Raw genomic sequence first — 27,104 nt, 5'->3', positions numbered from 1 at the left:
GGCTTCTCCATAATATGCCCTGCTTTTTACCTAACAGACCTGACACACTGAAACTTTATGTCTAGAAGCGTTACCTGACACCTAGAGGGTATACTTCAAAAATCATATCTCATCAGATTCAGTGAATTAGCATTTATAGTGATAAAATGCCTTTTCAGAATGTTTGCTAAATCCTAAATAGCTTTTTTCACAGACATCTTTGTAATAAAAACCTATGTACTCTACCTAAGAGTGCCAGGTGCACCTAAATACTGAGCAGTTTGGGCATAATTAAGCCCCCTGTTGCTACCTTACTGCTCCTTGCCTTTAGCAGCTGCTTGTTTTCTTTCTATAAAGGAACCACACATGCTGCTGGCTCCAGGAGCATCTTTGAAAAAGAGCTCTTTGACAGCACAACAAAACATCTTACTCATCACTGATCTCATCACTGAATTTCTACTTGAAAAATATGAAAATGTTAAATCCCAGTTCTGAGAGAAAGCTCAGGCAGAACACCACTCCATGGAAAACGAGGAAGATCAGAAAACACTGGCAGAGACTGATAATCCATCAGTCATTACTCAAACACCACCATCACTAAAAGTTCTCAATTCTGCAAAAAAGAATAGGAAACTACAACATATTTTATAATCCAGACCTTTAAAGAATGGACTAATGAATGGACTTTCATTCTTTAAAGAACGGACTAATGGGGAACTTGAGGAGCCTAGACAGAAAAACATTTAATCATGTTCTGACTGTCTTTCATGAAGCAAATCAGCGATTACTGTGTGAAATATTTCTGTCACAGCAACTAGAATACTAAGATTATATAGAGAGAGGTTATCTAGTGACTGAGGAACAAATTTAGGATTCGGGTTACTTGGCTTGAAATTCAAGGGATCTCCAAGAATGCTTTTGTGATATTCATGTCACTGCATACATCTGCATAAGCTAATAATATACTAGTGACAGGTAACCGGATCTTTGTCACACTCATGTTTTGAAAAATTATATTCTCTACCTGACAGTTTCATTCAACATTTGAGTTACTTCTTTCTTAGGGACAGAAAAAGTTAACACTAGTAGTCAAAGAGAGGAGATATACCTCTCAGCTTCATTAGTCAGGAGTACAAAAAGCAGCCCTCACTAGCCAGAAGTAAACAAATAAGGCCTTAATTATCTTAAACACTCAAAGACAAGATTTCATTGCCAGTCTAAAATGTACTTTCACATTCTACACTCATAGTCCTGAATGGATCTATTACTAACAGATCTAATACAGACAAGGAGGGTAAAAGATTGTAAAAGGAGGGCATTTAAATTCTGACTATGCTCTGAGGTAAAGCTATCAGTCTTATTTATTGAAAAGATAAGGAGGGAGTTAAGGAACTTAGATGGAGAAATAATTTTACTGCAGAATTCTGGTAACATTAATGATCTAAAAGCTACACAGCAAGAAAGCAAAACCATTTAGGTAACTGATAACGACACAGGAACAGATGAAATACTCTGGGACACAGCCAAAATACTAAGAAACAAAATAACAAATAAATCTGTCGCCTTTCAGGCAGCAAGCAACACTTTTCCCAAATACACACATACAAGAGCTTAACTCTAGTCTTCTTATAAAGAGACGACCCATCCTCACAGAAAACCGCTCAACATCAGCCCTTGCCAATACCACATCTCCCCCTACATCCCAGGTTTCTGGATCTTCCAGTTTTCACCTGAAAGCCTGACACTCTGGCTCCCAACAGTTAAGGCTAACTGTGATTCTTACCTTAGTCTCAACAGGAAAAACGGGTCCAGCTGAATAAGAAAAGCCAATAAACTGCACTGGCTCCTATTAACTCCAGCCCTTCCTTACCGCCACATGCTCTGTAGCTTCTTACTCATTGGTCCCAATGTCTAATCCTATTTGAAATGCTGCCCCTCACTGCAATCCTAACCTTGACTTTAGCTTGGAAGAGGTAACCCAGACATACGTGAGAAGAAACTACGGGACATTGGCCTGTTACTACCGGTTCTCCTCTTACCTCAGCTGGGTCAGCAGCTCCAGCCCACCCGGGGAGCCGCGGCTGGGCTCGCTGGGGAAGGGCACCTAGCACCACGTTCTGGTTTATGCCCTTTTCTCTACAGCCGCCCCAGAGATAACGCAACACAAGTGCGGAGGATGAAGCAGAGGGCTGGAACACCAGCTTCACCTGCCTCTCGGCCCTTTGCTAGCTGTGAGATTTCTCGTACTGGCTTTTCTGCTTGTCCGCACTGTCTAAATCGATTTGATGCTGTTCTCATTCATTGCATCAGCCTTGATAACTTCTTCTTGGCATCTCCGAGACAGCTAATGTTTGTCACTGCCTTTCTCTTACTTTTTGGAATTCTTTCTTTGTTTGGACTTTAAAAACACATGGTACCTTATGTTTGTCAGACTTATAGGTTCAAATCTTCCCTGTAGTATTAACATTAGGTCAGCAAGAAAAGAATTAATGATGTTAAAAGTGACATGTATCTCATTGCTGTAAATAGTAAAAGAAACCGAAATAACAAGTAAAACTAGCAAAGAGTGACAGCACCGAATATTTCTGTGTATAAACAGAACAGGTGGCTTCTGCACAGCATTACACTATTGACTCTCCTCAGGTAAGTATTCAGAAATTTATTATGCAGGAAAACTAGGGAGATATCAAAAACAAAGAAAATGGGATATCATTGTTATGAACAGAAGTGTTTTCTTGATTGAAAAAAAAGAAGCAATTTTTTAGGCACAGAGGATGTGGGATGTAGTAGAATTTATGTATATACTGAATAATGTAGTTGTCATATGTGTTTTTATGTAGTATGTACATCTGTTTTCTGGTAGACATCTGGACTCACATCTTGAAGCAGACAGCAAACTGACAAAAGAAATGTGCTGTTATTTCTTGATTGTAGATATTCTCACAAAAACGACACAGAGTTGGAAGAAGTACACATTTTTACAGACTAAAATGTTACCTAGGACCACTTTCTTCCTCAGTTGTAGTTTATCATTGCTTCCTGGCAGCACTGTGCTAAGAGGGATGCCACTAAAGGAAAGCAAGGGAGAACAAGGATGGCTAACAGAACAAACAGACTTTCTTCGGTTGTCCCCTTCTGTCTTTTACACCCAGCAGTTCCTCTGCCTCTTCTGAACTGTAGGGCAGAGTAAAGAGCAAAGAAAGGTACTCATCACAAATACCCCTTAGAAAATAAACATCACGCTCCTGAAGCCCCAGAAGATACTGCTGCACATTATGATCCTGCACGTACCAATCTTTAACACGTCACCTAGTCTGCCTTGACTGGAACTGCTGCCAAAATACGGTAGCTATGTTCTCCCTCAAAACATGCAGCTGGAGTGGCGGTACTAACCTACACCATTACATAAAGACTATGCCATCACTAAGGTAAAAAAAAGAGGATATCTTAGACATGCAGTTGCTACTTCTGACTCTGCAGTACAGATACTGATGCAGTTTGACAGAAGTGGTAAGTAGCAGCCAACGCAAGTCCAGGGCAGGGAACTCCAGCGTGGAGTAGATCCTCCTCCAAGCAGGAATCCCACAGCACTTCATCAGGTGACAATTAGCAAGCCAGAATGAATGAATGGAGAACTCAAAAAACAGACATGGCAGCTAAATTATTCAGAATCCAGTTAAAACACACAAAAAAAGGATTTACAGTTTTAGTTTTGGTAGGACAGATGGAAATGGCTAGACCTGCAACATAAGCCAAATGCCTTCACAACATAGCAGAGGCACTTGACAGCTCTATGCAGCCTATTCCAATCCTTTCTGTAACATCCTGCTGAACACCGAGAGTGGAACAGACCCTATTATCTTTTTCTCCCATTTCTTTAGGTCTTTCTAGATGAATGAGGAAATGCAAAAAGATTTGGTATAATACAAAATGATTTTTTTCTCTTTTTTGCCAGAAAATTAATGGGGGGGGAAAAAAAAGTTTGGTCCAAACAAATAAAAATATCAATATTGGCCAAACCACTAATATTGACATAAAAATTCAAAAGCCTTTACTTGGTCCTGACTAGTTCTCTGGCTCAATGACTCCTTAAGTAGAAGGTCTCTGGACAGATCACAAAATCTGGAGCCAGACCCTCTGACATTAGGGAAACTACCATAGCTTAATTGAAGTCACTGACTTACATTAGCTCAGACCACCTGAGGATCTGGCCTCTAACATTATTATTTTGCATCACCTTCATGTTTTAAATCCTCTACTGATTTTAATTAATTTGTTCCGTGTAGGCTCATCAGCTCAAAGCTTTTTAAATAAGAACAGGAATAGGAACTTGCAGAAGAGGCAGATTTTTTCCTCTAAACTCACACAGCTTTAACAATTCTAGCTGAAGGGGAGTTCCAGGGCACTGACTATTCTCAATATTTTTATGCGTTCAGTTTTATTATCAGGACTCTGTAGTGGATTATGTTTCATATGGGTATTCTGATGCCTTATCTCAAGTCTGCCTAGGATTGACTGAATTTTCAGTCTCTTCTCAGCAAACACAGTGGGGAAAAAAAGCTCAAAGCGAAAGTGCCAATGGGATAGAAACCCTCTCAGCAGAACTGTTTGAAATTACATAAAGAGAGAAAGGAGGGTACAACTGTCATCTGTGGAATAGCAGTACTGTTTTTTTATGGTATATTATACGATCCATGTTGCACAGTCAGTCTTCACTGCAGCGCTAACCTAGGCTCACATTCAGGTGCCCACAACTTCTCTCCCATCCAGGCACAAAAACCTTTTAACTGAATACAGGAGCATTTACTGTCTGATTAATCTGGGTGTTCTGGGGATATAAATGAAAATCAGAGCGCTGCTTTCATTCCAGATAGTGGCTTAGCGAGGTTTTCTCAGTGCCAGCCTATAATTTGTCACATGTTCAGAAGGCCAAGCAAATTATCCTGTAATCCAGCGGGAAAGGATCAAAGCTGATTCTTTCTGCTTTATTGCATTTGCTTCCAGAAGTCAGAGAACATATATCTGTGCTAAGAGTACAGCACAAATGATCACACAATCACTCCAATACAGCTTTGAAGCAGGAATAATCACAGCAGAACTAAGCTAACCTGGATGTTGATTTATTTTTCAAGAAAGATCACTTTTAGCAGTGACGAGTAGAGAGCCCTGCTTCCCACATGGATTGCCAGCGCAACAGGAGCAGTCCTGAAAACTCCTTCCTGCAGTCACAGTTCTTCTGCTCAGGTTTTAAACTGGACAGACTGCATAGAAAAGCTCACTAATTCCCATGTAGTGCAAATTTTCCTCTGCAAAGTCAATATTTTGGTTCTTTTGATGAACTTAACCTCTGAGGCATCACTAACTAGCAGAGCTAGACTAGACTTAGCAAAACCCACCCATATACGTTTTTGTTCTCAGGATGACTATGGAACAGTTGCTGACACTCAGATTCCCTGGTGTAGCTAAACTAAATCATTAAAATACAGACACATGGAATTATATTTTGTAAGTTCTTTGAATATGACATGCACGTATCATTTTACAGGCAGATAGTAAAGAGCTACATGTTTAAATTCATGTCATTTTCTAAATCTTCTGTTATTTATCTAGAAGTTTTGCCACAGAAATGCAAATCGTAGTGACAGTGGTAGCATTGTAATTGCCCTGCTTCATGGCCTCGATGCTGTTATGATAAATCTTATCCAAACAAGAAGAACCAAACTCTAAGCAGCTTAGATCTCTATCTGCCTAGCTGCTAAATTTCTTCCTTTTCACAGATCAGGGCTCATGCAAATTCCAGAGTATAAAAGATTTAACTTCTAAGGCAGGAGAACCAAGTTAATTCTACAGCCATCTACAAATGTTTCAACTGATGAAAAAAAGAAGCTTTCTGTATGCTTTTTTCCACTTTTATAATATATAGTTTCCTTTCAATCCAAACAGCCTTCAACTGCGGTATAAAACAAGAAAACCAGCCCTCAAGACACTGCAAGCATTGTGAAGGCGTGATATGATTTTTAATTGCAAGAAGCTTTTAGTTGGAATATTTTCTCCCAATTGGAAAAAGTATCACAAAAAGGGGGGAGGCCTATGGATATCATCAATTATAGAACATTTACATTCTTATTTACAGGTAGCACAGATTGCACAGTCAAGTTTTGCCGGAGGTATTAGGGAAAAGTGTAAATCTAACATTTTTAACATGGGGATTCACATCAATGCGAAGGGACAAAATAATCATGCGATTCTGAAGAAACGTAGACATAGGCATTCATCCCCCTCACCTTTTAATTTGCTAAAAAGGTAATTAGCCAAGACAATTACAAGACAAAAGCAATTTATTTTATGGATAATTGCATGCATTTCTAGTATGAGTAGACTTCGAATGGTTCACAAAAGTATTAAAGCCATTCATCTCATAAGCTTGTTTCCTGACTATTCAGGGTTTCTTTTTGCACTCAGTAGTCTCCACTTTGCCAAATGATATCCAGTGGAAATTTGTGCTCATACTTTGGGCTCTATAGCGCAACAGTTACAGAAGCCAGAGGTAATCATCCAAAACTACACACCACATTCTACTGCACAAGATGTTTTTGTAAATAGTAATAAAGTTCAGCACATACTGTGTTAACTCTGCCATCTACTGCAATGGCAGCTTCCCCTATCATTTAGCAGGAAAACACAACATGAAAAAAGATAACTCCTTCAGAACTCCTACCATTAGGAAAACAATCATCTGAGCAAAAAGCAAAGCTCTTTGTTTGAATTTAACCTGACTAATTATGACTATGGATGAGATAAGATTAAGATGTAAAGTAAAATCTCTACAATCATTTTACCAAGTACTTTATATATTATTGAAGTAATACTGTAGATTAATATCGCATGCTTTATGAAATAAATGAAAATGCCACAATAAGAAAGCTTCAACATTTAAGTTCAGGACTTAATCATACCACTATGATGTGTTTAAAAATTTCTTGAATGAATACGGAAACCTTCTGAGTTAATTATTTCAATAGTTACACAGATACCAAAATGAAACCTGAGTTCAATGTGTTAAGCTCATGCAACTATTTCCCTGCACCCAGGGGGCATCTCATCTCAGCACAGGTAAACAATTCAGTTCACTGGAAGGGAGGACAGCTCCACTCAACCTGCTGCAGAAGCAGCACCCAATACATCGCTTAGAAGTGGCTTGACATGCCAACTTTGACACTTTAACATGCAGACCTCTTCTCCTTCTGCAACACTCACAACCATGCTTGTCTCAAAATCCTTCGCTAGGAGTAATTTTGGAGCGCTGTTACTCTAGCTTTCACACTTTCACTCTGACAAGCCCTTCCTAGTAACTTCAGGCACCATCCCTCATTTAGCAAGAACGTGTGAATGTACCCAGCACGTCTCTGCAGGGTTTGACTGTCTATTTCCCTTGGTAGGACAATAAAGATGTTATTTATTTTAAGGGCAATCCAAAGACTGGCCATGGAAAAAGCTGTATTTCCACTAACATGTATAAATCTCAGACAATCAGTTAGGTCTTACCTATAGCAATACAGGCACCGTGTTAATCAAGTTCAAGGTCTATGCTCAAGGCCTGTATTTTTCCTTGCTGCGTTTGCTCTTGTCTTTCTATCTCCATGAAACAAACATTTCTTTGGTCTGATGCCACTAATACGTAACTAACTCTCCAGTCAATGTCTTCAGTTATTAACCTGGGAAATCTGTTTTTTGTCTGTTCTAACCTATTGTCTACTTTAATCGTGCATATCGTAAGTGAAGTGTAATATAATATGATAAATTACTAGGGTGCAACAGCAAATTCCTAATACAATAAATCTTTAATGCAATATCAGGCATTAGAGAATGTAGGACTGAAATGTTCCTGCCTGTTCTAAACAAAAACGAGTAAGCAAGCTATCCTGGGAATGACAAAATACTGATGAGATAAAGGGGAAAAATGAGCCACCTAAAAACTATGTATTGAGAAAAAAAAAAAAAAAAAAAAAAGATGAGTGACCCAAAGGTCCAAAACAGGTAGCTTTGATACAAACTGCTGGTGTTTAATTATAGAGAAAGACCAAAGCAATGTTCCAAGGAGCCTTAAGTAAAGAAAACACACAGGGAGAAAATGCAAAGAAAATTGGAATGACAAAAGTGCCAAGGTAGATTGGTTACTGATGTATTTGGGAGGTAGCATGTCAGTGTGGTGCTATGAAAATAAAGAAATAATAATATATGACATTTATGCAGTACCCTTCATTGACAGACCAAGGTGCTTTTCCAGGCGAAACACAGTTAGCAGCAAAACACTGAGATGCCTCTTCAGCATTAATGTAAATGTCCCAATAGAACTGATTTAAGTTCAGAACTATTAAAAAAATAGGTATGCCATTACCATGGGAAATAAACAGAACCTTCTCCAGACAACTTCAAATTAGAACTAAAAATATACTAGGGAGAAGAGGCTTCTAGAAGTCAGTAGCAGCAACAACCCAGATCGGAGGTGATCAAAACAAGGACCTAAGGGATGTTTATGTAATTATGCATGTAATACTGTAATGAACTAATTTAATATAACAGCTTTCATGTTCCAGGTATCTCCTAAAGAATAGATGCAATATCTTTAATCCATATAAAATACAAACACAAGGCTCAGCCAGGCCACAGCGCAACAAAGAGTACAAAAGAAGTTGAAACCATACAACATAACAAGCCCACTATCGTTAGCATTTAAGTATTACAAAACATGCCTTAGAGCAGGAATTTAGACTCCAGCTTCAACTCAACTTGCTTACTGATACTGTGTGCAGTTTTATACTCCAGAATTCTTGACTTCACTTTAAAAAGGGTTTTAATAAAATAATCGCAATGCTGGATTTGGCAGCATACTTCCAGCTACGTATCTGCAAAGGCTAGAGGCAAGGCTGAAACGAACAAAGCATTTTATTTCCCAAATGCAAAACTACCTCCAACAACACACATTACACTTGTACAAGTTGCAATTACATAAAGTCAAGATTGTTTTCAGCAATACTGTCCTCCTATTAATATAGCTATTCCAGTAGAATTTTGTAAAATAAATTTTGTAATAATATGCAAAGGTAGATAAAAGTCTTCAGGTAACATGGATGTGTCAAAACCCTCAGAAATATAAATCCAGTAATGAAATCTAATTGATTCTTCAGGTGGGAAAACTGCCTACTATTTGTGATTTAAGACCATGAGCTATGTACCATGAGCAAGGACTGTCTGAGCATGCGATGGGCTGACTGTGCCGGAAAGGAGAGGACTCTTGGAGTGCTGCAGGGTTCCCCTAAGTCTGGCGCTCCAGGCAGGATGGACGGGTCTTTCATTTAGTCTACTTTATGCACATCTATTTTTCCTGCAGATTTCATTTTGTACTTTGACTAAAGAACTCTGATAAATTCAAAGGGGATAAAAAAGCAAATGACAAAGGTCACAAGAACAAAAACTAACACATTTCAGTAAAACAAGTAAGAAAAAGGTATTAATTAACATCTTTTAAGTTGGCCTGATCTCACTACTTGTCAAGACTAACTAGTCAAGGCAGGAATGGGATTTAGGGAAATCACACTTTATTATGCTACCTTACTGCTCTTTTTTCTTTCTAGATTTGTTGATTGTCCTCCAGCATCTACCAAATAATTGGAACAAATAACTTTTAAATCATTCATTACTCATGAACTGCTCCCTTAGACTATCTGCTATGGATTAGTCATGTTGTCTGACAGATCACTCAGCATCACAGAGCACTGTTCGTGCCCTTGTGCTGGATGACTGGGACATTTGAAGTGGGAGGATAACAAACAGCTAACAGTTTTTTGTAGAAATCCCATTCACTGCTAAGATTACAGAAGCCTTGGGGATTCACAATAATTTTGATGAATAAAACATATCACAGATATCAAATACTGGGATTCTATGAATCTCAGTAAACCAAACTTAACAGTATAGTTTCCACAAGTTACCAATTATTACTTTTTTTTCTGCTGTTCTGAAAAGCAGTAAAGGTAAAGTTAAACCCTTAGCAGAGTAATCAGCACAAAACCCTATTAAGCCATGAATGGGACTTGATTCTGCTCAGAAGGATGAATTTCACAGAATCACAGAATGGCTGAGGTTGGAAGGGACCTCTGGAGATCATCTAGTCCAACCCACCTGCTCAAGCAGGGTCACCTAGAGCACATTGCACAGGATTGCATCCAGGCGCGTTTTGAATATATCCAGAGAAGGAGACTCCACCACCTCTCGGGGCAACCTGTTCCAGTGCTCTGTCACCCTCACAGTGAAAAAGTTTTTCCTCATGTTAAGATGGAAGTGTCTGTGTTTCAGTTTGTGCCCATTGCCTCACGTCCTGTCGCTCGGCACCACTGAAAAGAGTCTGGCCCCATCCTCTCGACACCCTCCCTTCAGATACTTGTACACATTTCACTTATTTTAGCACTATACATCATGCATGGCTTACAAGTCTATAGCATTCCAATAAAGAATAGCCTCCCTTAGTTGAACTAGACCTAACCCCAGAAAGAAACATTCCGAATTTTTAAGCCTTCCCAAGTTTCAAAGCATTTTGTTGAAGGCAGTCCCTGAGGAGTAGACCACAAAGATTATAACCCAAACCAAACTAAGATGTCTCTGGTCAAGATTTCATTTTATACTCATCTCTAAACAGATTCAATCCATGGCACTATATTCAAAGAGTCTCTGCTACTTCAGATTTGCCCATCAGAGAGTTGAGACCCATTAATACAAGAGCGACAGCTGCTAATTGTTAACCATTGCCAAGAGGACAGAGATACTCCTCTGCTGCTAGTGAAAAAGAATCACATTAGCAGTATTTTATCAGATGCTTCAAGTTTGTTTCATTTCCTTTGGATTTGAAAAGTATAGAGATTGCCATTCTGCCAGTACTATTACATTATCATATGAATATTATCACCAGACAGTTACACACAGGGCCTAGCTACTATGCTTCCTCTAGGTGCAGTCACCTAGCTAAAGCTTCCTGTGTATTTGATATTCAACTGAAAACTCAAAGCAGCCTACTATAGCAAATGCATATGTACTTCCACTAACCCAAATATTGCACAGTCTGGTTTGGATTCATTCTATGGATGTGAGATATCCAAGCAGTCAGTCACTTCCAGCTCCCTCCGCAGTCAACGGACAGAGGATGTCCAGAGGGCAACTTAACCCACTGAAAGTCAGAACTGGTCTGTGCACGATATCATCTATTTTCAAGTAGAAATGTCACAGAACTAATAATATCACAATGTATTTTTGTATAATAATTACCCTCTTTTCATTTAAAAGTTTCATTGAAAAATATGTGCTCTGCTAAGTTCATGAAAAAAGACTGATAAAATATGACATAAAATCTCAACTTTGTAGTGTTGATTTCAAAAGATCTTGTGTCTCAGTAGGAGGCTGAGACCATGCAAAGATTCCTTTAATATACACATGGTTCCTAGCACCCTGCGAGAAATGAAATGTTTGTTGAGATTTGACACGTGATCATGCCATACACTTTGCTCAGGTGACACCCCATATTTCAATAACAAGAAGGGACTTGGAAGGGATCTACTCAAGCTGAGATTGTTTATTACACCACGGAGGCTCTCCCAGAAAGCCAGAATACACCTATACACCTGCCTCCTAACAATGGAGGATCCAGCCCACTCATTTTATACTAATACATTAATACTGCTTCCACGTATTTTCTTTTTTGAAAGCCATACCCCCTTGAAAGTTCATTGAGACCATTCAGCTGGATTTGCCAAAAACACTAGGTGGCACTGTGTTCTGTCTTTTGCTGCACTGTTCGTCCTCAATTTGCTAAAATCTGCCCTGGTTTCACCAGTTTACATTCTCTTCCCAATCACTGCTTGAATGTTAGCAAAAAAAGATTCTTCAGGACTCCTCATTATGCTTTTCTATACATCTCCAAGCTATTTCTATCCATCAAAATGGCCAATACTACTGAATTCAACAACATATTTATTTTTAAAATTATGTTTGCCTGCCTAAGAACACAGCTTTCCTCTCATTGGCATTTAGAATGGAAGAGAAAGAAAACTGCACCACTTATTGTTCAACATTACAACAAAGAAAGTACAAATACCTAGCTCGACGGAAAGAATCACTGGCAGTCCTTATTTTACAGCTGAACAAGGAATGCTATTCGAACACAAGACTGTAGAATTGTAAATCTACAATTTTACTTACTTGCTTTCACCCTTACTATACAGCTTCTGCCTAAAAGCTTACACAGTCCTTCTTGTCTTTTGTGGTTGTTGTTATTATAATAGTCCGAACAAGAGGCAACAAGCAAAAAGGTGAGAAATACACACCACCTGTATTTACACACACAAATGCAGGGTATGAAGGAGTGCTTGCTCAAAAGGGCTTTTAAACCATGGAACTATCTGCCCAACTGTGAAGCAAGCAGATCAGGAGGAGAAGCAGGTCTCTCATTTCCAGCCTATTACCCCCTCTGCTTGACCACATAAAAATTTAAGAAAACAGAACATTTATAGCTGTATCACATTACTCTTTTTTGAGATGTATTCTAAGCAAACTTTTCTTTGTTTGTGTGCTTGTGTATTATCTTAGCATGATGTTGAAACCCTTTGGAAGGTGTAATGATCTGAAGATAATCAGTCAAAGAAAGCTTTTGTCTCATATATATGTATGCATGTTTGTATTTATGTATACATTTGCATGTCTTAGTGTAAAATAATTGCTAATGGAGTTTATCTGCAATGGGTAATTTATGGGCAACTTGTGGGCATTCAGCACTGTTTTCCTTTTGATTTCTCTCCTTGTGTTTTTACAAAGAACAATTTTCAGTAAAATTAGCAGTTAATCCTGCCGTACAAAAGCAACATGCCCTGAGAAGGGCAGTACGTTCTCACCGGCTGCACAAAGGTTGTGGGTCTCCCTGGAGCAGTGAGAATTCCTTCCTGGCACACAGCACTTTAAACTGTAATTGCACATACTGCACACCGGCACAAGTGACCACATATTGGTTACTGCATAACAGAATTTCTAGGTTCAGAAAGACCAGACAGAAGTCAAAAACAACCATGAATCAGTTGCTCCCCAAAATGAAATACTGTCTGAAATTGTGCAGTAAGCCTGCCAGAGTACAGGAGTGCAAAGCTGATGGGCTGGACACTGTTCCTGCCTCTGTCACGGAGCTGCTGGCTAATCCTGGGGAGGCCATTTCCCCTTCATCCTTAGTTATCCCCCGCCCTCTTGCCCATTCAAATTATAAAACTATAGTTGGAATGACCCTTCCTCAAGTGTACATGCAGCATGCAATACAAAAAAGGTTGTAATAGAGATAGAGACTCCTTAGGTACTATCCTAACTTGGTTTACGTTCTTAGAACAACAACTTCACATCCTGATCCCAATTCTAGAAAACATCTGCTCACATACCACTCCTAACTCACCTCTGTCAGCGTTTCCTGCAATTTTAAAATTTACCTGTGTGGTATCAGCCATGATTTCAACACTTCCAAGTTAGTTATTTTTAATATTAACAAGCTTCTGAAGCCAATATATATGGAAATCTGGGCATGACAGCTGAAGGACAGCACAATAAAGCATAGAACAATCATATAGTTTGGCCATTTTTAGGCAGTCATGAAAGTTCATTCTGGATGTAAAGGACGTAAAGGATCAGGAAAATTTCATAACTGAAATTAATTTCATAACTGAAATTGCTTCCTTAGAGTAACATGCTTACTGCTACCACCATACTGTTTGTTAACTCCTGAAAGGCCAGAAAATTCTATAATGCAGTGTAGTTACAAAAAGCATCTTTGCTGGGCAGAAATAAAGAGTCAATTAGATATAAAAATGAGTATAAAAATAAGTGAAACTTTTGAAATTTAATTTTTGAAGGGCCTAGAGTTCAAAAGAGGCACCATACTTCAGAATTAAAGAACACTTTTTGTGTTCAATAGTTCTATGTGTTTGAAACTATGGAGAAATTAAAAGCTGTATTATTAAGAGATCCTAATTAACCTACTATTTAAAAAACAGTTAAGTGGCACCTGCAGCAAGTATTACATTTTAATACACTGCCTATGTGTAGGGGCATTTTTTATCTTGAAGCAAAAGTTTGTTGTGTCCGCTATAGGTATTACAAATTATTTAGAAGATACACCAGCAAAGAGTGGGAATACCAAACTTGGGGAAATTTTGAAAACACCCAGCCACCTAGTGACTTTCTACTCAGGAATCAGAGAACTGTAGGCATCCTTTCATGAAAGTCTTGGCACCCAGCATCCTCATTAACAGATTTACCAATTTTCCACTCCTCATAGGAATATTTTTTGGCACTTCCCTCTCTCGTATAAATTATTCCTAATTAATTAAAATGAAATTCTTTAGATATGTGAGTTCATTAACTCCTTTAATGAGAAAGAACATTTTGGACCTCATTATTAGACTGTCATCAGTATCTGTTAGACAGTTAAATTAATAAAGTGATTATATTCAAATAACTCAGGCATTTGCATTTTATTTTTAACATTACATGTCTCTTGCTTGCTCTGGGAACTGGGAAAATTTTGCCGGTCATGCAAAAGTAGACCCTGACTAGGGGGAATATTATGCTGAGCTTTTGTAATAGAAATGATATTCCACGCTCCACACAAATTACAGAAGTCTGGTTATAGAATTGGCCATGGATAATCTTTGGGAAAATTCTGTCCCAAACAGGTCAGAATACAAACCCCCCTCTGAAAGTGTTTACAGAACTGGAATACTGCAGTATTTTATTTCAGAAGTAGTACTGTCACCATGAAATATGCTCCCAAGCATTCCTGACAGATGCACACTAAAACTGATGCAACCAGCAGGTCCAGTGCTATATACCCTTGAGAAGGGATACGGCACAGACCAGCCTGGTCAGCTACTGCCTTGCTTCTGAGGACCTCTGAACCCAGCAACCTCTCCCTGTGGGACAACCTCCCCATGCAGATTAGGAGAAACTTTCTCATAAGCAGAAGCTTCTTCACGCTGAGGACAGTCAAGCATTGGAAGAGGCCCAGAGAAGTGCAGTCTCTGTCCTTGGAGGTTTTCAAGACCATACTGGATAAAGCCCTGAGCAACCTGGTCTCATCTCATAGCTGACTCTGCTTCAAGCAGGAGGTTGGACTGGGGCCCTCCTGAGATCCCTTCCAACCTAAATTACCATTAGACCCTATGACTGATCTGTGTGTACCACCGCATGGTTCCAGACTTCCAAACTAGCTGGCTTCTCAACTGTTGCATCCTGGGTTGTCAGCCAACCCAATTGTGGAGCACAGACCTTTGAAGTCCTGAGTAACAGGACAAACCCACACTCCTTGGAGTCTTGGCTTCAGCTACAGTTCTCAGGGGCTTCCTAGCTTCTTGCTATGGAAGAAGTTGAGGTTTAATAGCAGTCTTGATTTCCAGGTCTAGTAGTCCATGGGATCCATGCTTTCTGAACTCAGCTGAAGTTGAGCTGCCCCAGAGCTACACATCTGAAAGCTGGGGCTCCCCAGCCAAACAGCAGGATGCCAAACAATAACCTTGCTGCATTTATCAAAAATTCATCACAATAGATGTTTTCATGAAACATTTCTGTTTCAACAAATCGGCATTTTCCAACCAGCTCTAGCAGCACATTATGCTGCTTGTCAGTTCCCCAGCTTTTACTAGATGAAGTGAATTGATAGTTATATTCTTCCTGTGGATTTCTAACCCTTTTCCTTAGCAGTTCAAATGAGATCTGTAACACTGTTAACGTTTGCTTGTAAGGCTTCAATTATGATTTCTTGCAGTCTGTTTTTAAGGATGCTCCTCAGCTGCCATGCTCCTCATGACAACTTGCTGTCAGCTAAAAATAATACCTCATCTTTATGGGTATTTTCTTAGAAGACTGTACATTACTCTGAATGAAATTCAACGGCAGTCCAATTGCGTGCTGTAATTTGTTACTTCTGTCTCCCCCAATCAAAGCCTGCTGTCATTAGAGATGCCGTCTTGATCAACGGCCAGCCAACATCCTCATTAATAAAGCATAACTATTATTTACTCCTAAGACATGTTGCCAGCAGAGCACTTCAGAGCCATTTCATGGACATAGGAAAGGATAGGAAGTCTGGAAGGATAGCTGGTGTGGACTGAATTTCTATTTCATGTCAGAGAAATTATTAATAAACACTCTCTATAAAACTACACAGAGGCTGCAAGGAATTATGTTCTTTTACACCTGTGGTCTTTGAATGTCATCCTGTGCCAAGCTGTCTGTAGGGCCTGGGGCTTTCAGTACTCTGTTCAACCAGTCAAGGGAGTTCAGCTTTGTGCTGAGAAGCCAAATGTGAGGCGTGTACAGTAAGTCTGCCTGCTGATCAGCGCAGTCTTCTCAAACTGGGAATGGGACACAAGTGCCAGGGACCCATGCCTTAAGACTGCAGTAGCTCTGTTCTCAATCCAGAAAAGCTTAAAGGCACAAGTGTTAGACTGCAATGAAACTAAATATTCCACTACTTAATGCTAAGTTGGCCCTGAAGTGTTCTGCTGGATTGATTTCAGTGCACTGCATGCCTGGACACTTTAAATGTATTTAGGGGCCAGAAAAGCTGTGGTCTAGGAGATACTGAAGCCTCAAGTAATGATTCAAGCAAGCAAGTACAGCACAGACATCCCTTAAAAAAAAGTGTTTTGCCTTTTTTGTTAGAAAGCAAAAAAACTGCAAGAAAAGTAGAGAGAACGGACACTTTATCCTTGAAAGCATCAAAATAAAGTGGGACACAGCAATAATTTGATTCTGCATATTCTGTATACAACTGACAGGCTGTGAAAAACATCCATTGGCTAAAAACGGCAAATAAAGTGGAACCCTAGCTCCAAACGATGAAAAAGCCATGGGTGTTTTTTGTAATGACCTCAACATGCATCTTTCTCAAAATGATCCTCCAGCTATGCAGTATCCCTGAAATACCTTCCTGGGACACAGTAATTCAGTCAAGGCACACAGAAGAGATGCAAAACCTTAGTTGAAAAAGAGAAGTGCTACCACTTTGAAAATCATAAATCAGCCAGGTGAAAAAAAAAAATGCTAGAAGTTAAAAAATTAATTTAGAAATTGTCTTTAATCCCACAATCTAGATCTGATTGTTAATAACAGGCTTCTGTTTTATACGTACCCCTGCAAATCAAAATGTCAGAAGCAAAATTTTTACTCCCAAACTTTTCTCAGTAGATAACGCAAGAATCTTTTTTTCCCCCACTTTCTCTGCACTGAAGAACAAAATCTTGACTTCTCTTCCCTTTCTCATGTTTTCCAAGTCATTGACTTCACAACAATCAATAATATGAAAAAAAATAAAAAGACATATCCAGTCCATTTCCTGCACAAACTAAATTATTTTTAAAATCTTCTAATCTTTAAAGCCAAACAAGATATACTGCTGCTTCTTAAAAGGCTTTTAGAATCACTGTAGCCACATGGAAAGAAACTAAATGATTGAGATTCGTTGCTCAATAGACAAATACAAAGAAGGAAAGGGGAAGAATTTTTCCAATTTAATTAAGAAATGGTTTTATGTCTCAGGAACTGGTGCCAGCTAGGCAACTGGAGCTGATGAGGAATTTAAAGCGCTGCTTATTCAACTAAGATTGCTTCAGTTACAAAACTCAGATATTTACAAAGAGAAATTTAGCTGAAAAATAGAGGAACACCTCTACAACTGTTCAAATATTTATGTCACAGCTTTTTTCTTTCTTTGAGGCTTCAGTTAGTTCATAGTTTAGTACCATAGCAGCTACAGTAAGATTCATCACAGAGATGAGATTCAAAACTAAGTTATGTGTGTCAGAGCTGTCACCATGTTGAAGCAGTACTGGATACTTCGGATCGAAACAATCCTATTAATCATTATGAGGACAGATAAACATCATACGAGAGCTCTCTTCGGGTGGAGTGGTGGAGAAGTGCCCACAGCGGACATGCCCACACGTACCCCTGTCACTTGTCCAGCTCCCACAGGAAGCTGCTTCTGAACATCTGTCCTACCTTCGACTCCACTGATTCCTTTAAACATAGCAAAAATCGTATGTGATGTGCGTGGCGTGCTGACAGCCTAAAAGCCTCTTACTGTCTGAGCTGTGAGAGAGGGAGGGACCAAGCAAGCATCGTGTTAGGCAATTCATTCACATCGCAGGCTGTAAACCCAGAAAAGCCATCAGGCATCCCTGTAGTTAACACTTCTCAAATCATCTTTGGGTCTAGTTAGATGATAGCTTAACAAAGATCAAGTCCAAACAAAACTGCAGCTCCTCAGGCATCCTGATTGAACCTCTGTGCGACGGCGGCAGAGTCTGCCTCCAGAGCTGGGAATCAAAACCACAGGCAGGCAGGAAGGTTCTTGAGAAAAAAATGTGAACTAAGGGCAAAATGCCAATGTACCATTCTGGAGGACTCTGACTAATGTAACATTAACTCCAAGATGAGTACACTTTAAACACTGTCCTGTTCTTCACAGTGTAGTCATACACTTGACTGCTAATTTGATTCAAATATTTACCAAATATCCATGCAATCGCTACATTGTATTCTGAAATAGAATACGTGCTTCTCTTTGCACTAAAGCAAGCCTCATCAGTTCACTGGCATATCCACTTATCAACCGTGAAAAAGAAATGTTTGTGTGCTGGCCTGTTTATTTCTCCTCTCACTGACAGATGCTATTTAAATCTTTCATTCAATTATACACTGGAAACAGAACTAATGTTGTATGAACAGCATTACATTTCAGTTATTCTGTGCGAAAAACACCAATAGTAAATAGAAGACTGAAGCTCTCAAATACAGAAATGAGGTATTTTAACTGGTACTATTAAGCAAATCAAAACTTTTTTTCCTGAAAAGTATTGCAAAGATACCTGGAAAGACAGCTGGTATCTTCCACACTAGCCTTCCGAGAAAGAGGAAGCCTATTTGTATTTAATAGCAAACCAGGGTTTTACAAATTACCTTAATTCAAAGTGAGAACTCATCTGGGTTTTGTACACTGAATTAACTACCTTTTTATTGAAAAGTCTAATGATATATTCCTCTTTAATTATCAGATGATGTATATTAAGGATAAGCTGAAATTCTCCAACTTTGCAAAAATTATGTCATCAGAAACCTTTTCTGATTTAAAATAATATTACATTTCACAAAGTTTTTAATGGGCAGCTTTAATTTATTGCTGCACTTCTTCAATTTAAAATGGTACTTCTTGTTTCACCTCTGATATACTACATACTCTTATCTTCCTATATGGAGCAGCTGACTTTATATTAGAGTTCTAACAAATTTTACATAGTATTAGCAACCAAGTTACATTGATGCATACTATCTGGATACTCTAGTTCCTTTTCAGCAGGTGAGATTGATCTAAGCTTTCACTTTAGTTTTTAAAGCACCAGAGACAGTAATTTCAAATACATTTTTCAAAATGTAGACAGTATGGGAAAGTTTAAATGCTTCAATCCTGACTAAAAATTCATATTCTTTAAATGGTAAAGTCAGTGAAAAATCAGGATTATCAAACCACTTGTATCAGAATATTTTACCAACGTCGGTGAAGAGCTATTGGCTCAAGTTCAAATATAAAAGCAGTGAATGCAACTCCCTTTGAAAGGACAGGCACCTCTAGAAATTTTATTTTGAAAAACATCAAGATAACTTTTTGGTATTTCTGAAATGAAATATTAACAAAACATCCAAATGAAACGCTTTCACATTTTCACATATCCATTCCATTTCTTCTAGCACAAACTATTCACTAACCTTAGCCCAAATCCTTGGGTATTTTTTAATTTGTCCTATAATCACTATTTATCATAATAAGTATTTTTCAGTTTTTTCCACCGACTCCAATCTGAAGTGAAGTTCTCCTGGTAAGCATGATCTCTTTATGCATACAAAGATGCATTAAATTAAGTCAGTAATAATACATGAATTTTTTGAAGTCATTAATCACAGGGAAAAAAAAAACATAAAGGTGTCTCCTCTTATTTCCACCAACAGTCCAGTTTAAATACTGTATATAAAACAATACTATTGGGCTTGTTCAGCAAAGTCAGATTAAGTCACTGGTTTTGTTTCCCTGCACTGAATTCCATAAGATAAGTGAGCTCAAGAAGTCCACAGAAGCTTGAATTCAGAAGATAGGAGACTCTGAAACTTTTAATACAAGTGCCTTCTAAAGAGTGCATATTTTATTTTTCATAGCTGTCTAGAAAATTAGGAGGAACCATTTCACCTGTTCTTTAGTTTCTGTTTCCCTTTCAGGAGAGCACATAAACATGTACTTAGGAGTCTAAGATACCCAGAGAGAAATCTCTCGAATCCTCATTATCCTAGTATCTGAGTAACTCATACTTACTACTGCATTTATGACAGAGCCGAATGGTAAGGTAGTACTACTACTTTTCTTTCATGAACTGAGTATTGGGGTACAGAAAGACCAACTACAATATTTTTAAAAGTTCTTAAGAGTGCACATTTCAGTAAGTGAAGTTGTGATAACTAAATTATTCTTCAAAACAGTCTGATTTGTTCAAGGTCACATACAAATATTGTGACAGAACAAGGAAATGCATCTTCTTGAGCCTCAGGCTAGTGCCTTTATCTCTGGACCTCTTTTTTCCATAATAAATGTCCACGGAATGTAAGCATGCATTTGCTGAGCAGAGAATCGACTACTGAATCAAAATCTAAATCCAGATTCCTGGAAAACTAGGTCAACTACTTAATTTTCATTATTTTGTAGTACATAGTGGCAAGAATGCTGATATATCAATAAAATGTTCCTAAGGCAAACAAAGTTGACACTGCACGATGAGTAGCTAGTTTTCTTATCACCAGCCCCTAGCGTTACAGTACTTGCACTGTATCACAACATGTCATCTTACAAAGCACCTAAAGAAGAAGTTATGAGGTCAATGCAAAGAACATAAATCATGACATGATTAAGGATGTTAGGGAGACACTGCAAAAGCATATGCTATATGAGTGTTTGCAAGACAGAGAACTTTCAGAAGCAAAACCTGGGCATTCACTTTAGCAAAGCTGGCATTGCCACAAGGTGAGTAATTGAAATTAATTTAATTTGTATATACAGGCCTCTCATAATTACGGAAACATATCTGCTGAAATAAACTTCTTTCAATCATTTCAAAGAGCATTTACTTACTGAATACTGAACCCATTTCTGATGTTATAGAAACCTTCAGGGATTTCTGATCATCTTTTTGTGGAGGAAATTATTCAAAAAAGTTAGATGATTTGCAAAGACAACAACCAATTCAGCTTCGAATCTGACAGTTTGCAAATGTTAACATACTGTGCGAGTATACAAAGCTGATATACCACTAAAAAATTAAGCGCTATCTGATTAAACAAGGACTGGTACAAAGAGAGGGGATTTAAGCAGGCGCAGATGCTGTATGCAATCCCCAGGTCTGAGAACTCTGTCAGTTTTCTACAAAAATTTTAGAACGCAAGTTTTCTGTTCCTCTGTGCTATATTAGAAAGAAAGGATACTGCACAAAATCCAGACAAAATGTTGCTTTTTGAACTTGTTCAACAGTTTAATTCCTGAGAAGAGAATGTGCATGCATATATCTCCCATTTTTTGCAAGGACTGCAAAATAGTACACTTTCAACTATATCCAAAAGCCTGCAATACAAAGACTTGCAATTTTTTTATTCAAAATGATTGAGATGACGCTGTTCAGGAAGCATTGTTACCATTTTTTAACAGAATTTTTCTTCACAAAAAATTATGGTTGTGGCTTACATACTAAAAGGAAACTACAGATCAACTTTCATGGAAAATGTCACAGGTAATAAAAACTTCAGATCACAAAGTGTGTTTTATGTTTGCCTTTATTTTGTGAGTCCATTTGCTGAAACAGCTCTGCTCTCCCTAGTCATTTGATACTTTCCTTCAGAGTCTTCCCTTATGACAGTTAGCTTATTTTGTGTAGAAGTTATCAATGTAGGAGACAACTAGTATATATCCTAGCTTTTACACTGGTTTAAAATAAAAGGAAAACTTGGTCAACAGAGCAGCAGCACAAATTAAGGCATAGTAACAAATCCCACTAACGCTTAGGAGAGATCCAAAACAATTATCTCTAAAACAGCTTAGAGGGATTATAAATATGCATTTCAGCAGCCAGGAGATTTAACACTGAATGAAAGGAAGAAGCTTTTTGGAGTATGAACTCTATTATAGAAATGCGAAGTGAAGAGTTAAATAACTGTGAATAGAACACAGAGATTACTTGCATAACAGGAAACAGTCAACAATTATATATCTGCATTATAAGCCATTAACTGGGTCACAATCTTATAGGTTCAGAAAGATGTTAATGGAACAGCTGCCAGATAACAGGATGGCTGCAAAAATATGTATTTTGCCATTTGTTATGCTGATGTCTCTGTGTGCATCTGTCTCTTCAGATCAGCCTGATCCAAAGACTGCCAAAGCTCAGTTATCTTCTCAATGACTTCTGTAGCCTTTGGTGAAGGCTCTAGACAAATTCAAATCAAGACTGGTAACTTCTGGATAAACATTGCAAAATCCTGTCAAAATAGATTTAATTAGGCTTAACAACCTGAATTTGTCCTTAATGTGTTAGATAAGTTGTGCTGTTACAGAGTTCACTGTGGTGGCTTAATACTGTGGTCTTAAAGTAGCTTTCTCCTCTGCCTAATGTAATGCCATAATCCGTTACTAAGAACGTTGTCATGGCTATATGTCAAAGATATAATGGTTATACACCATTAGATAAGGTCTTTTCTAATGTTAGATTTGGCAAAAGTTGTTTTTAGAGCTTAAGTAAATAGATTCAGTCATATACTTCAGCAATGAATTCTTGGCATCAAGCTTTGCGTAAAAATGTTTTTAATTTATTTTCACTCTCTTTAAATTCATCTGATTGAGTGCTTATTATTCAGTATAGAAGGGGTAAATGAAAGAGCAGTACTGTCTTACGGACTATTAAATATCAAGGAACAATGCTGTACAGACACCACCACCCACATTATTGGTATCTTTGCACTGCAATGTTTTAACTTGACATCTTCTGCCCAATTTCAATATTTTAACTCCATATTTTAACCTGACAGCACTTTTCCTACACCTAGTACCACACTACTTACCACCTACTGTACTATCTTTGTTATTATCATCTCTGATAGAACAGGTAATGTTGCAGTCCAAGAATGGGCAATAAAATGTAAATAACAGGTAACAAGACACTGCCTTCTAGATGAGATATGCATCATCTGTTAATACTATGCATACTTTTTTCTAAACAGACAAGTATTCTGACAACCATGAGCAGTGTACAAGGATTCTATTTTCTTCCTTGCAGAAGTCTTCTACAGGGAATGATAATATAGGAGTATCTGCTGTACAAGGAAATGTAAGACAAGACAAGTGAGAATATATTGCTGATTGCCTTCTGTGCATGAGCAAGTGGATGAAAAATGTATTAGCACAGAAAAAGACACTGTAAAAATGAAAACCAGGACAGCATTGAGGACATCATTAGTATCCATATATTATTCTTTCAGAATGAAAAATAAGATCTTGTTAAATGTTACTACACAAACTGTCCTCTAAATCATCTTATGAGTGCCTCAGCTTGCACGCTTTGCAGTTGGGGTCCCCCAGCCACCACTAAACCACCCAACTGTCATAACTTGCTCTGCATGAAGGCCATCCCTATTCTGTCCCTTTCTTCTCCCTGACTTTCTCCAATTCTTCAACTATAAAACTTGTAATTTGGTGGGGATCCAGACAGCACTTTCATCAACACTGTACTTTTCTCTCTCACCAGCAATGTTCATGTCTACGTTAATCCCTAAAGATAGCCACTTTTCTTTCATTTTTCTCTGCAGACTAACACCAGAAGTGCAAGAAATCATGGTCAGTATCACTCATGGTTCTGCATTTCCTTTTGTACTAATCTAAGTTCTGCTAGGTTTTCCATATTCAGATTTATAGCTTAAATTGTAACACCAGAAAAAAAAAAAAGCTTAAGGTTTCATAAAAAAAAAGAAAAAAAAATCAGTTGCAGTTAAGACCTGAAGTAATTCCTAGCCAATTCTATTCTGAGCTCAAGTTCTGCTTCAGCTTCTCATGGTACTACACAAGCACATATAAATTCCTGTGAGGTTTACTGAACAGATCAGCAGAACATTTCAAGGTTTCCTAGTTCTAATTGGACTTTCCTGACAGTATTTTGTAAATATGTCATTTTTTCTTTGTTGCTAAAACAGAACCCTTCAGCACCTATTGAAGTCTCTTTTTTTTGTTGTTTGCTTTTCTGAAATATCCAACACTCTTCCTCTGAGATTACATATACACTTTGACTAAAATAAAGTACTTGTATGAGTAATTATACATATATTCAGAAATTTTAGCAAGCATAAAATATGCTATTCATATATTTAATAACAAATGTTTGTGTTAGTGGAGTTTTCTTTAGATTGTATTACATGCTGCCCTTTGCAGGTAGTACACAAACAAGCACACATAAACACCTCTAAGAATGCTTTCACTAAGTACACGCACACCAGTGGCATTCTACAGATGTTATTCAAAGTAGAGCAACTTCTATTTTAATCAACAGAATGTTATCAGAAAAAAGATACTTTTAAAATGCTGTTCAAATTGCTTGTTAGCAATGGAAGCTTTGCTAAACTTCACAAAAGCTTTAAAATGTAACTTTCTATTCAATTCTGTCAGATTTCCCTGGAGAAGAGACCTGTAAGGTTTTTTGTTGTTTTAGGAACTTATAACAGATTCTACAGTGCAAAGAGCGAAGGGTCAGCTCCCGCTTGTTGACTTCTGCCTTTTCTTTGGTCACCTTCCTTCTATTGACATTGCAAGAAACACTCTACCAAAATATACTTGTCATGGCTTCAGAAGAGGTGGCCATGCTAACATATGTTCACTAAATTAAATTTCTCAGTTGGTAAAACGGCTAGTGAGCTTCTTACTTCCACATTTCACAGAATACAACAATTGCATCTTCCAGATTAAAAAGCTGCTAACACTAATAGCATGCACTGAAATGGTATATTGTAACAGATCCAAATGTCTACATGCAAATCAAGACTCCTTGAAAGCCACAAAAAGTTAATGCTTTAAAAATAACTATCAACATTAGGAAATGCTTAGATAATAAGAGAGATTTATATAGCTGGATTAGGATTTTGAACATTTCCAAAGAGATCATTTGCTTTCTAAGTTGAAATCCTATTATAAAGGAAATTAACTGAAAAGTGTTAAAAAGCTAAATCTGAAAAGCAAAGCAAGGCAAAGCATGCAGATCAGCATGAAGTTAACAGGAACGACTGTGTAGTTTGACAAAAGGAAGTGGTTATTTTTCTTCTGACATAGTATGCTGAAATAGTTCAGTGAAAAGACCAGAAAGTGCTGGGGTTAGAGCAAGGAAAGAAGACAAGAGCTCTCCCTCAAGAGAGAGAAAGCAAGACATCCCTTTTCAACAGCACAGAACAGTGCGAGGTTACTGTCTGAGCCAGAATGCAAGTTAAATTTATAGAGTTAGACTTTCTCATTGGAGCAAATATCCCATAGCCACTTCACAACCACAGATAAAGCAACCTTTATTATCCTTTTTTCCCCACAGTGGGCTCTCAGAGTAGGACTTCCAACAATGCACACATTCGCCTGAATTCCAAGATTCCAGATCAGCCTTAGGAATAGCCTGCCCTTGACAGAATTAATAGGAGCTAGGCTGACACAGCGGGAAGGGAATGTAACAACAGATGACAATGTGAAGACAAATGCTTTAATTCCTTTTTTTGATCTGATACAATGACTAGCACAAGCAGCATCAACCACAAAGTGCTAAGAACTCAAACTGCAGCAGGAAACCCATGAAAAAGAGAGGACTTAAACAAAGCAGTGGTAGTGCTGTTGTAGCAATGACACTCTAAGGACACAGCCAAGGCAAAATTTGTATGTAGAGGTAATACTTTCTATCAGACCAACCAGTATTCTTGGAAAAAATATTCTTGGTATTCAGTAATTACAAATTTTAGTTCCCAGGCTTGCCTTTGAAAGGTGTTTTGTAGGTCTGCATTAGACATTACAACAGCCAACAAAGAATAACTATTTTGTGAGAAATGCTCTTCCAATGTTGTCTACATATTTTTGTTCTTTTTCAACTGCCTGTGTGAGTTCATTTGGCTTTACTTGTCTGTGCGTTTTCTACATATTATATTCTGCAGTTTATCTTTTTTATGCTGACAATGGTGTCCAGGAAAGCAGCATTGGTACAAGAATATTACAAAAGACAGTTTGACAGATGGATGATGACAATACTGAAATTTGTGATGAAAATCAAAAAGGAAGAAAAGCTTCCAGACAATAAAGGGTATCATTTCTTTTAGGTATGGCATCAGCCTGATGGCAGTCATGTAAATCTTTTCACCAAAGTGCCTAATGACAAGTCATCTTGGTATCAATAGCTGGACCCATACTGCAGCCACATGCAGCCAAAATAGCAATTTCATTGCCCAGACTCAGATCTTAAACAGTGAAAGCCAAAAAGAGCTAAATATTTAGTTCTTTAAAAAATTAGCCAAAAGAGCTAAATATGATATTTATAATACTACTACAAAGCAATCAAAACCTGTCTTCCATATGACAACTGAACTTGGAAAATAGACCCAAAAAAACAATGAAAGTATCATTATAAATCTACCAAACCCTCAATATAAAATGAAGAAGAGAGACAGAATAATGTGTGCTGCTTCATTAAGAAACATCTCTTTGAAAACTGTGCTCTAAAGATGTAGGCCAAGAAGCTAAAGAAGAAAAATCAGTAGTCTGGGAAATATATTGCTATTAAAGAGGTGACTTTGCAAAGGAATTCAGATCCAGATTCAAACACCGGGGCAAATATTTTGTTATGCATCATTCTCACACTTGGTGACATCAGGGCTACTGCAAGGTCATGTTTGTTATGGGGTTTCATTCTTTCTCACCATGGTTTTATCATTATGTCAGTAATCATATG

General features: G+C 37.9%; 1 long non-coding RNA gene across 3 annotated transcripts in view; it reads right to left on the bottom strand.

Annotated features, from left to right (window-relative positions):
• Positions 1–27,104, bottom strand: part of LOC136993552 (uncharacterized) — a 146,539-nt gene that overhangs the window by 5,693 nt on the left and 113,742 nt on the right. For 2 of the 3 annotated variants that reach the window (XR_010885923.1, XR_010885924.1), the window contains exon 4: positions 8,938–9,399. The exons of the other annotated variant lie outside the window; for it this stretch is intronic. This is a non-coding gene — a long non-coding RNA (uncharacterized lncRNA). Of the gene's footprint in view, positions 1–8,937; positions 9,400–27,104 lie in introns of those variants that run through there. 3 annotated transcript variants of the gene reach the window in all.

The sequence above is a fragment of the Apteryx mantelli genome, chromosome 17, assembly GCF_036417845.1.
Source record: "Apteryx mantelli isolate bAptMan1 chromosome 17, bAptMan1.hap1, whole genome shotgun sequence".
In the NCBI taxonomy this organism is placed as follows: domain Eukaryota; kingdom Metazoa; phylum Chordata; class Aves; order Apterygiformes; family Apterygidae; genus Apteryx; species Apteryx mantelli.
The sequence above is the reverse complement of the archived record's forward strand: the minus strand, read 5'-3'. Positions and strand labels throughout refer to the sequence as shown.